The sequence below is a fragment of the Bison bison genome, unplaced genomic scaffold (assembly GCF_000754665.1).
Source record: "Bison bison bison isolate TAMUID 2011002044 unplaced genomic scaffold, Bison_UMD1.0 scf7180017864035, whole genome shotgun sequence".
NCBI lineage: Eukaryota > Metazoa > Chordata > Mammalia > Artiodactyla > Bovidae > Bison > Bison bison.
This window is the reverse complement of record NW_011494607.1, coordinates 15,411,818-15,423,917: the sequence shown is the minus strand read 5'-3', so window position 1 is coordinate 15,423,917 and position 12,100 is coordinate 15,411,818.

Sequence of the window (12,100 nt, the reverse complement as noted above, 5' to 3'; positions counted from 1 at the left end):
ATTTTGGAGCCCAAAAAAATAAAGTCTGACACTGTTTCCACTGTTTCCCCATCTATTTCCCATGAAGTGATGGGACTGGATGCCATGATCTTAGTTTTCTGAATGTTGAAGATGCCATAAACAAAGTCAATATATCAATAACAGAGAATGAATAAGAGTGAATGAGGCTTGTGCAGGCATACCTTTACTGTACCTCTCAGATGTTGCATTTTTTTTGCAAATTGAAGTTCTGTGGCAACCCTGAACCAAGGAAGTCTATCAGTATCATTTTTCCAACAGCATTTTCTCACTCTGTGTCTGTCACATTTTGATAATTCTCACAGTATTTTAAACTTTTAAATTATTATTATATCTGTTATGGTGATTTATAATCAGTAATCTTTGATGTTACTATTGTATTTTTGGGCACCACACATCAGCCCCATATAAGGTGATTAACTTAATTGATAAATGTTGTCTGCGTTCTAACTGCTCCACAAGCCAGCTATAACTCTGTTTCTCTGTCTCTCTCCTTTGGCTTCCCTATTCCCCGAGACACAACAGTATTGAAATTATGACCATTAATAATCCTACAATGGTCTCTAAGTGTTCAAATGAAAGGAAGAGTCCCACGTCTCTCACTTTAAATCAAAAGCTAGAAATGATTAAGTTTAGTGGGGAGGGCATATGAAAGGTGAAGATAGGCAGAAAGCTAGGCTTCTTGCCCTAAACAGCCACACTGTGGATGTAAAGGAAAAGTTCTTGAAGGAGATTAAAAATGATATTCCAGAGAACAGACAAATGATAAGGCAGAACAGTCTTATTGCTGATAGGAAGAAAGTTTTAGTGGTCTGGAGGTGGCAAAAATACACAGAAGAACCATACAAAAATGGTCTTAATAAGACCTTTTAAAGGATAAGATTTGGATAATCATGATAGTGTGGTCACTCACATAGAGCCAGACATCCTGGAGTGTGAAGTCAAGTGGGCCTTAGGAAGCACTACTACAAACAAAACTAGTGGAGGTGATGGAATTCCTGCTGAGCTATTTGAAATCTCAAAAGATAATGCTATGAAAGCGTTGTACTCAACATCTCAGCAAATTTGGAAAACTCAGCAGTGGCCACAGGACTGGAAAAGGTCAGTTTACATTACAATTCCAAAGAGGGGCAATGGCAAAGAATGTTCAAACTACTGTACAATTGTGCTCATTTCACACGCTAACAAAGTTATGCTTAAAATCCTTTTAAGCTAGGCTTCGCAGCACATGAACTGAGAACTTTCAGATGTACAACCTGGGTTACAAAGAGGTAGAAGAATCAGCAATTAAATTGGCAACATTTGTTGGATCATGGAGAAAGCAAAGGAGTTCCAGGAAAACATCTACTTCTTCTTCATTGACTACTTTAAAGCCTTTGACTGCATGGATTTACAAAAACCTGTGGAAAATTCTCTGAGACTAGAGGACCACACCACCTCACCTGTCTCCTGAGAACTTGTATACGGGTTAAGAAACAACAGTTAGAAACAGACTTGGAAAAACCAACTGGTTCCAAATTGGGAAAGGAGTGTGACAAGACTCTATATTGTCACCCTGCTTATTTAACTTACATGCAGAGTATATCAGCCTGGATGATTCACAAGCTGGGATCAAGACTGTCAGAAGAAATATCAACAAGCTCAGATATACAGATGAAACTTCTCTAATGGCAGAAAGTGAAGAGGAACTTAACAGCCTCTTGATGGGGGTGAAAGAAGAGAGTGAAAAAGCTGACTTAAAACTCAGCATTCAAAAAACGAAGATCATGGCATCCAGTCCCATCATTTCATGGCAAATAGAAGGGGAAAAAGTGGAAGCAGTGACAGATTTTCTTTTCTTGGACTCCAAAACCACTGTAGACAGTGACTGCAGCCATGAAATTAAAAGAAGCTTATTCCTTGGAAGGAAAGCTATAACAAACCTAGACAGCATATTAAAATAATAATAATAATAAGCAGAGAGATTACTTTGCTGACAAAAGTCTGTATAATCAAAGCTATAGTTTTTCCAGTAGTCTTGTTTGGATTTGAGAGTTTGACCATAAAGAGAAGGCTGAGTGCTAAAGAACACACTTTCAAATTGTGGTGCTGTACAAGCCTCTTGAGAGTCCCTTGACTGTCAGGGGATCAAACCAGTCAATCCTAAAGGAAATCAACCCTGAATATTCATTAGAAGGACTGTTGCTGAAGCGGCAATACTTTGGCCACCTTATTGGAAGGGCCGACTCATTGGAAAAGATCCTGATGCAGGGGAAAGTTTAAGACAAAAAGAAAAGGGAGTGGCACAGGATGAAATGGTTAGATAGCATCACTGTCTCAGTGGACATGAATTTGAGCACACTCTGGGAGATAGTGGAGGACAAATGAGCCTGTGCTGCAGTGCATGAGGTCACAAAGAGTCAGATGTGATTTAGTGACTGAACAATCACACTATAGTGGGAGCATATTTTTAATGAGCACTGGGAAATTAAGACTTTGTGTGATTCACTTCATTGTGGTGGTCTAGAACTAAACCCTCAATATCACCAGCATATGCCTATATCACAAATACATGGATAACCATAAATGATGAGTTTAATAAAGCAAGTTGCAAAATAAAAGATAAGTTTTAAATACCATAATCAATACTTTATGAAATCACACAGATTTAATAAAGGTAAAAAAGCATAAGCTGTAAACATGAATCAAATTTAATGCCTGCCTTTGATCATGGAGAAAATAAATGAAATGAAGGAATTTCAAAGGCATCTGAAATGAAGGAATTTCAAAGGCATTAAAAGATAATTTAAACAAATATAGCAAAACTATGTGTGTGTGTTAGTCACTCAGTCATGTCCGACTCTTTGTGACCCCAAAAACTGTAGCCTGCCAGGTTCCTCTGTCTGTGGATTTTTCCAGGCAAGAATACTGGAGTGAGTAGCCATTCCCTTTTCCAGGGGATCTTCCTGACCCAGGGATTGAACCCAGGTCTCCTACATTGCAGGCAGATTCTTTACCATCTGAGCCACCAGGGAAGCCCATAGCAAAATGATAGCATTTGTTAAATCTCTTTGCTCAAAAGAAGTTATAATATTAAAAATTCAGTATGCTATCTTCTCCTAACCATCTCCTCAGCAGTAAAACATCTTTCCTTGTTTACTCCAATTGTAATGTAGGTTGGCTGCTTGGGATCTCTAGTACTCTCTATTGGTTTTTTCTCAAGACTACGTCTGATCATTGCATTCCCTTCCCATGATCTACACTAGTCCTTCTTCAACTAATCCTGGAATACTTGTGAGTTTTCAAGTCATTTTTCTACCTTCAGTCATTCTTTTACAACTCAAGCTACATATTGCTCAAAGATGCTTTTCCTTAGGTGGTATTTATACTTCGTAAGTCACTTAAATAAACTTATGGAACTTCTCTTTGCCTATGACCATGACCTTAAAGTTGGAGATTTAGCCTTTATTTTTCAGACACTGAAAATTTAAATGCTATGCATAATTTACCTTCTATTTTCTAAAAATTTCTCCCACATGGATTTCTCTTCCATGATTCTGCCAAATCATGCCCATTACCCCTTGGAGTATTGAGCAATAAGAATTTTACTCTAATTCCTTCTGTTTCATATTTCACCTTATTCAATGAATACTTGTTAGTTACCTAATAAAGTTTATCAGGAATCTCCAGTGTCTCAGTGGTGAAGAATTCACCTGCAATGCAGGAGGTTTGGGTTTGATCCCTGGGTCAGGAAGATCCCCTGGAGAAGGGCATGGAATCCAATTCTAATATTCTTGCCTTGAGAAATCCCATGGGCAGAGCAGTCTGATGGGCTACAGTCCATAGGGTCAACAGAGAGTTGGACGTGACTGCACACACATGCATGCTTGCAAGGTTTAGCAATGGAGTCATAATACCCACAAGAAAGACACAATCCTTGCCCTTAATAATAAACTTATATTTGTCCTACTTACTTTTGAGATTGTAAACAGTTTTTCTATCCTTATCTTTAATTCACTTTCCCACTATCCACTTTTGAAAAGTATATGCATGTAGCGAAGAATGACATTTCCTTAACAAACCTAATTCTCCCCCAAGTGTATGCCACATTCTATGTGTTACGTAGGGAAGAAAATCTACTGGATTGTGACTTGTGTTCATCCTTAAACTCCCCTGGGTATCTATCTACCTAGCAGTTTGTAAAGGTGGATGTGTGAAACAGGTTGTAATATTAAAAATTCAATATGACGTCTCATCCCTGGTCAATAACATCTTTCCTTAATTCCTATGATTATTATATTGGTTGACTATTTGGAATCTCTGATCTAGCACTATTTAATTTACTCTTACTGTTTTTCTCCATTCTTAAATGTAAATCATCTGACTCCAAAACACCTACTTCATGTGGTAGAATAGATCTTTCATGGACTAGATGTAGCTAAAATTCTTGCTCTCAAGATCTTTCTTTTAGGTTTGCATCTTAGTATGCCATTATCATTAAGGTCAGTTCAATCTTGGAATTTGCCTCAACTTGCATCTAACATGAGCTTCCCAGGTGACACTCTCCTGTGATTGTACTTATACAAAATGCTAGCCTTATCTCAGGGGGAAAAATTGTATCTGGTTCCTTGTTAAATTTGATTTACTATCTTCAGGGCCCATTTCATTTCACTACTAACTAATCATAAAAAAACAAAAATAAAGAAACATGCCCAGCAGGGTCTAAATGTTTTCAGACTCACTGAATAGAGTATAAGACACAGAGAGGGTGAAGCTCTGGGTGGTACTGCAGAGCCAGCATCTGGGCTTCAGGATCATCACCTCTTGTGAATCACACCAGAGAAAAGTAGCTTCATGGAACGCACAGAGCCTCACACACCTCCATCTGTTTCTGAGTCTGCACCATGTTTATCAAGGCTGCAATTTGTGACTTCTGGTGGTTTTTCTTATACTTGGTGTATTTTTGAAAGAAGAAAAAGAAAAAAGAGAGACAATAAGAAATGCTATTACTGGAAGTATATTTATGATTATGCTGCTGGAAGATATTTATGATTAAATTCCTGGATGTTTAAAAGTCTTCAAATCATGTCTGTGTGGCTGAAGGGCAGGCACTTGAAGGTGAAATGTTTACAAATAAATAGATTTGTTCATTACTCCTATGGTATATAAATGTGCCAAGTTTCTGCTGCTGTCATTTTTTAAGTCTCTCAAGATACCAGTTTTGGAAATACTCGTTTATACATCTCATAGCATTCACAAATAGATGAAGGTAAATCTGAATGACATTCAGACAATATGTATATAAATTAGTAGGTGGGTGAATAGTTTCCTATCTACTAACAAGCATATTCACCTGTAGAAGTAAATGGCAACCCACTCCAGTATTCTTGCTGGAAAATCTCATAGACAGAGGAGCCTGGTGGGCTACAGTCCATAGGTTTGCAAAGACAGTAAAATAAATTAGCTTCTTGGCTACCTTCTGTGGTAGATACTGCTGCTGCTGCTAAGTCGCTTCAGTCATGTCTGGCTCTGTGTGACCCCAGAGATGGCAGCCTACCAGGCTCCCCCGTCCCTGGGATTCTCCAGGCAAGAACACTGGAGCAGGTTGCCATTTCCTTCTTCAATGCGTGAAAGTGAAAAGTGAAAAGTGAAAAGTGAAAGTGAAGTCACTCAGTCGTGTCCAACTCTTAATGACCCCATGGACTGCAGCCCACCAGGCTCCTCCATCCTTGGGATTTTCCAGGCAGGAGTACTGGAGTGGGGTGTGGTAGATACTATTAGTCTCCAAATATTCACTATCCACCTACCAACACCTGCCTCCACTCATGGGAGAAGTATAATTTTATGCCCCAACAATGTTGGGCTTTAACATGTGACTTTTCTTGGCCAAGGGAATGTGAAACGATGTAACAGACATTTCATCTTATCAGAAGCTGCTAGAGGTATGCAACTTTCTGTCAGCTACCTTGAACTTCTACCTTCTGCCATTACAAAAGTAAGTTGTAGTAGTGTTTGATTTTTCAGCCTGGGATCTTGCTCACATGGAGCAAAGCTAAACACAGTAAGACCCAGTGACAGCCCACCAAATCCAGGAAAAGCCCAGCCAAATGAAGCCAACCATCAAGGTTTGTATAACGTGTGTGTATGTGTCTGTGTGTGTTAGATGAGTGAGAACTAAATAGTGAAATTTGAGATTTTAGGATTGCCTTGTTATGAAGAAAAAGTTTCTTGATATAATTCTATAAAAGAAAAAAATTCAGAAGGATCAATGGATCAACAGTAATATGAATCACTGAAAAACATAATTAAGGACACGAATTTTTTGAACCCTAATAAAGCAAGTTTAAAACTTATATTTACAAGATGATTTTTATATTTTCTGTTCATTTTCTGTGAACAGAAATATGATCATTTATTAATATGGTGCTCTTTCATGCCCATCAAGAACTATTTTATCTCACTAATGAAGGGTAAAAGTGATGGATATATGTTGCTGCTAGAGTAAAAGGCACCTTACGCTCCAAAAAATTAATGTATTACTGTGACAACTTTGTTCTTTATTAAAAATGAATCATCCTTGAATCAAAATCTCTTTGCTTTGGAGGTTAGTAACTCACCCTTAATATTAATTTAACTTTGTAGAAATATGACTAGAAATTGAATAGCAGGAAAATAATGAGAAATAAATTAATACAGAAAAGATTTATAATTTAAAATGAACAAGTATCACATGTGTGCACTCAATAAAGATGAATGTGAAGTCAAGAAAATTGTAATCAAAGATAGTTCATTCTATAAAAATAAAAGTATATGGGAGTATACCGATTAGAAGAGAAAATTTAAATCTCCAAAAATTGTTCATGTAGCTTATTTGAAGTCACAAAATGTAAAGAAAATAAGGTGTGCAGTTCTGGGGTGAGAAATTGCCACAACACTTGTAGTTGACAGCTGTTGGCTTTGCCTGCTCAGCTCTCATTCTCAAATTTTAAGTTAAAAAAATTCTAATGCGTGTGGGGAGCATTCTGTGTTTTTCAGTTTCAGTAGCCTAGGTGTTACAATGTCAGTCCTCTTTTAGATTTGGGCCATGTGATTTATTTTTGTTTCTCTTACAACTCCAGTCCCTGAATGCTGCAGTGCTCCTGAGGGATGGTGAGGCATTTAGAGATGAGAGTTTTGCAGACAGACTTTCTGCTAATATCTATATTTGAGTAAAACCACTAAGAAAATGTTTCATAAATTGTTTAATTTTTATAATGTCTCTTAATTTAAATGTCAACTTTGCAATGATGTCCTCTATAGGGATTTCAGCAAGTGGTGGAATGGGGGGGGGGGGGTGATAGAGAATGGAGAAGAATCTATCTATCTATCTATCTATATTAGAATTATGTTAGAAAAGTCTTCTTTGTATACATAGATTCACCACTAGATGAATGATGTCTACTTTATATTTTCACACATTAGTATGTCTTAATTGTTCTTAAAATGTCTTTGGAATTTTTTTTGGTAAAACTTCAGGACCAATGACAGTTGGTAAATTATATTTATCTTTTTAACCTCTAGTTTTTTTTCAATGTTGAATTGTCCCTCTATCTTCTAAATTTCTCATAATATTGAATTTTTTGATAATTCCAGGGCTTTGGTCTGTTAGAATGTATCATATTCTTGTTTTTTATAATTGTTTCCACTTGAATAGATTAAAGTTAATAATTCTGGCAAAAACAGTACAGAGGTGTTGTTATATATTTCTTACTGTTTCATAAGAATAAGAATGTTTTATCAAGTTGTCTCATCATTGATAATACAAAGTTTGGTCATCAAATCTTTCAGTTGTAACTAACCATTTATTTTTGTTAGTAATTAATAAGAAATCGCTTGTGTTTTAACTTTAAGATATAGAAATATCCTGTTTTCTGACAATTCTTCATACAACAGTTTGAGCATCTATTGATAATGCTTCTCTGACTCAACTTTTACCTTAGAGGTTGTAAATGCTTATTTTTCTATCATTCCTTCCACATTTATTAGTTGCCATTTATGTGTGAACTCTTATCTCCATCTCTTTATCTTTTCCATCTTCTTTATGCCTACCATCAAATTAATTGTTTGCTTTCGTCACTGTTTATCATTTCTTTCTATGTGTCATATATTATGTATTATAATTTGTTGTTGTTCAGTCACCAATTCATATCTGACATATATGTGCATATAAAAAGAAATACATACATAATTTCCTCTATATTCTTACACAAAGGATATCATACTATATAAACTCTTGACATAGCTGGAAAATACCCCATATAATTTCAAAGTTAATTATTTTTTATTATATTAATTGAATAGCATTTCATTGTATGGCTGTTGCATAAATTATTTAATCTGTCTTTTATGAATAGATATTTCATTTTTATCCAAAATTTGCTATTTCAAAGAATAGTACAATAAACAGTCCTGTTTATCACACTATTATTTGAAATTACATTATTATTATTTTGTATTTGCAGATGTGTATATGCAAAGTAGAGCTTTAGAAGTAAGATTTCTGGATCAAAGTGAAAATGGTCATGCAGTTTTGTTAGATATTAACACATCATATTCTACAGAATTTTTCCACCATATGCATAGCCTATATGCATATATATATATATAATTTGCTCTTTTCTCCAAGTGCTGGAATGATAGCCAGAGGGCTCTGATTTCCTCAGTGCTCATTACTTAATAATTCTAATCCTGAGAAATGGAGCACTGACAGACTTTCTTTATGTGCCCATCACAGGGCAGAGAGTGGGCTGGTGATCAGAACTAAACAGAATTTCATTGAGTATCAGAGCATAAGTTCTATAACATATGTTACACCAACCAAAGTTATTGTGTTGACACTTGAACAATAGACTTTATTTGTGTTTTATCATGGATTCTTAAAGTAAGTGAGCTTTTTAAAAGATTTGTCTTCATTAATGATAGTTCTGAATAAAGAACACAAAAGGCTAAAGAAGGAAATAAAAAGACACTCAGCTATGCATTAGGGAAATATCAAGACAATAAACTATAAATATCCCATAGATGTTGTATATTAAATAGCAAGAATTATAACATGGAGAGTTTGGGGGAAAATCATCAAAGTCATCTTTAATTCCTATAAAGAATTTTTAATCTATCTTTTAAATTTCAGGAAGGTTATGATTTTCAATACTAGAGATTTAGTCAAGAGTGACTCAAGTCATTTCTCAAATAATTTTAAAAGACTAGTGTTGAGAGAACAAGATTATTTTACCTCCTCTATTAATGCATTTTATTTTGCTTATTCTTCATGAAGCATATTAAAAGTGGAGGAGAAAAAAAGATTTGTAGTCATATACTAAATTTAATATAGTAATGTAATTGCAGATCAGTCTTGCTCTTAATAATAATGTATGGTCTTCTCTAACAGTATGAACTTTAGACATTTTATCAGCATTCAAGTTTCAAATATAAATGACTATGAAGAATTTGGTCTCAGTTGAGGGAATCTAATCTGCAAGATTTTATTTATAAGATCTATCTTTACATTTATTGCATGACTTTCCCCCATAAATCTATTAACCTAAGTTTGTTGTATGTTTTATTGTGCTTTCTCCAAGGAAAGATTTGATTCTAAACAGTATGTTTACATATATCAATATATGAACAGTCACTAGTATATATCAAGCAATTGTCAGAGTAAATGCTGTAAAAATCCATCACTTTCAACAGTACTTATGACTAAATCTAATTTTAATGATTAAACCAAACATTTTTTATAATATCAATATTTTTTCTAACCTTTAAGTTCTCATACATGAAGCATAACTTACCTAAACTTCTTCTTTAAGTATGATTGGTAACATACTTAAAGTCATGTTAAAAATTTTAATGGGAAGAAATACTATATACTATGAATATGTCAATCATTATAGTTAGAAATATGGCCTATATATTTATGGAATTCATAAATGACCTCCATTTTTAAATTTAAATTTTTATTATTTTTAATTTCAGGTTATTTTGGCCATGCCCCAAGTGGGATCTTAGTTCCCCAACCAAGGATTGAATCTGTGCCCCCTTCATTGTTATTGTATTGTTGCTTTCTTTCTTTAATACTTTGTTCAGCAGAAAGTAATTTTCATCTACTCTTTTTAATCAGCCTTCAAGGCTCTATTTTCAGTTCTCTGAGTCCTTCATCCACTTTATGGATGCTTTTAGTTTTGGCTTATGATGAACTGATGAGTCAAGTGGTACAATAACATTTGGAGTCAACTGTATATGTAAGAACTCATGGAATGAATGGGATTTTAACCAAATAGCCATGCAGGATCCCCATGTATGGATCTTTCTCAGCACCTTCCCCAACTGGGACATACTGGTATATACTTTCAAATCTGAACTTTTTGTCAGGAATATGATGATTCTGAGATTGGAAATATTTGAATGTTAATAATATATTATGTTTGAGACTAAATTAGTATAACTCAAATATACACACATAGGCTTCCCAGATGGCTCAACAGTAAAGAATGAGCCTATCAATGCAGAAGATTCAGGAGACACATGTTCAATCCCTGGGTCAGGAAGATCCCCTGGAGGAGAATATAGCAACCCATTCCAGTATCCTTGCCTGCGAAATCTCATGGACAGAGAACCCACAGTCCATGAGATCTCAAAGAGTTGGACACTACTGAGCATGCACGCGCTTATGTGTGTGTGTGTGTGTATGTTTGTGTATATATATATATATATATATATGTGTGTGTGTGTGTGTGTGTATAACTTTAACCCTATTTTACTGTTCCATTTTGATGAGTCATTATATAACAGGAAACACCTAAGTCTGCCGCAAAATTCCTGTACAGCAAAGGCTTGTATCTTCCTGATGTCATTTTGCCCTCTAGGATGATTAAGAAGTTCCAGAACTCATTGGGCCAGACCAGGCCCAGTTATCCATTTGAAAAACACCAAACACATTAACAGTTTGGGTTGCAGTATATAACCTTTAAAAATATAATTATTTAATTTCTTTAAATAAAAAGACTTACTTCTTTCAAATAATTAAAAAATATATAGAGGTAAGGAAGACATTGCCCTTAATTCATAAACAGTAACAATAGTCCTAATACAATTTACAAAGAGACAGTCTTTATTACCCTTCATGCCTCCAGGAAGTTTGGTGTTTCCTTCTTAAATCACTTTCAAGAGAAAACACATTTCCAATTTGATTGAGCAGAAAATCAAATACTGATGGAGCTATAAAGGTAAGTGGTGGGATTCCTGTGCTCAAAGGGCAGTGTTCAAGTGTTGTCCACGTTGCTCATTCTTCATCCACGCAGTGAGCAGAGATAGATAAGGTCTGCCATCAGCTAGAAAATGAATTGTAACTCGCTTCTCTTATTTCACTTCTAGCCCACCCTTTTCCAAGGAAGTAGTTTCTCAAGAAATTTCTATGCATATTAGTTGTCTATATTTCTCTTTCTCTCCATAAGTAAGCCAGAGTGTGATGGGTCCAAGAATTAAATTTGAGTAAATGAGTAAATAGAAAGTCTTACTTGATCCTTACCCAAGAGCCACCTACACCCCCAACCTAGAAGTATACACTGAAGTTTCCAAAACTTTAGTAGCTATTGAAAGTGGTGCTTTGATTCCTGTTCAGCAACTCATTTTTGTAAATAGCTACTTTAGATTCTTGCACTGATGGTGGGGCTGAAGGGAGGTAGTGCAGGCATGCTAAATCGCTTCAGTTGTGTCTGACTCTTGTGACCCTATGGACTATAGCCCGCTAGGCTCCTCTGTCCATAGGATTTTCCAGGTAGGAATAATGGAGTGGGTTGCCATGCCCTCCTTCAAGGGATCTTCCTTACCCAGGAATTGAACCTGAGTCTCTATTGTCTCCTGCATTGGCAGGCGGGTTCCTTACCACCAGTGCCAGCTGGGAAGCCCAGAAGGGAGGTAGAGCGATGGTTAAAGGTGATTGGTAGAGTAAGATTCAGGAATTGCTTAGTTTTAGGCCATAAAGCCATCATTAACTGTCAAAAACATCATCTTTAATTGCTCACGTAGAGCACTGGTGATAAGAATGTCAATTTGAAGTACAAGT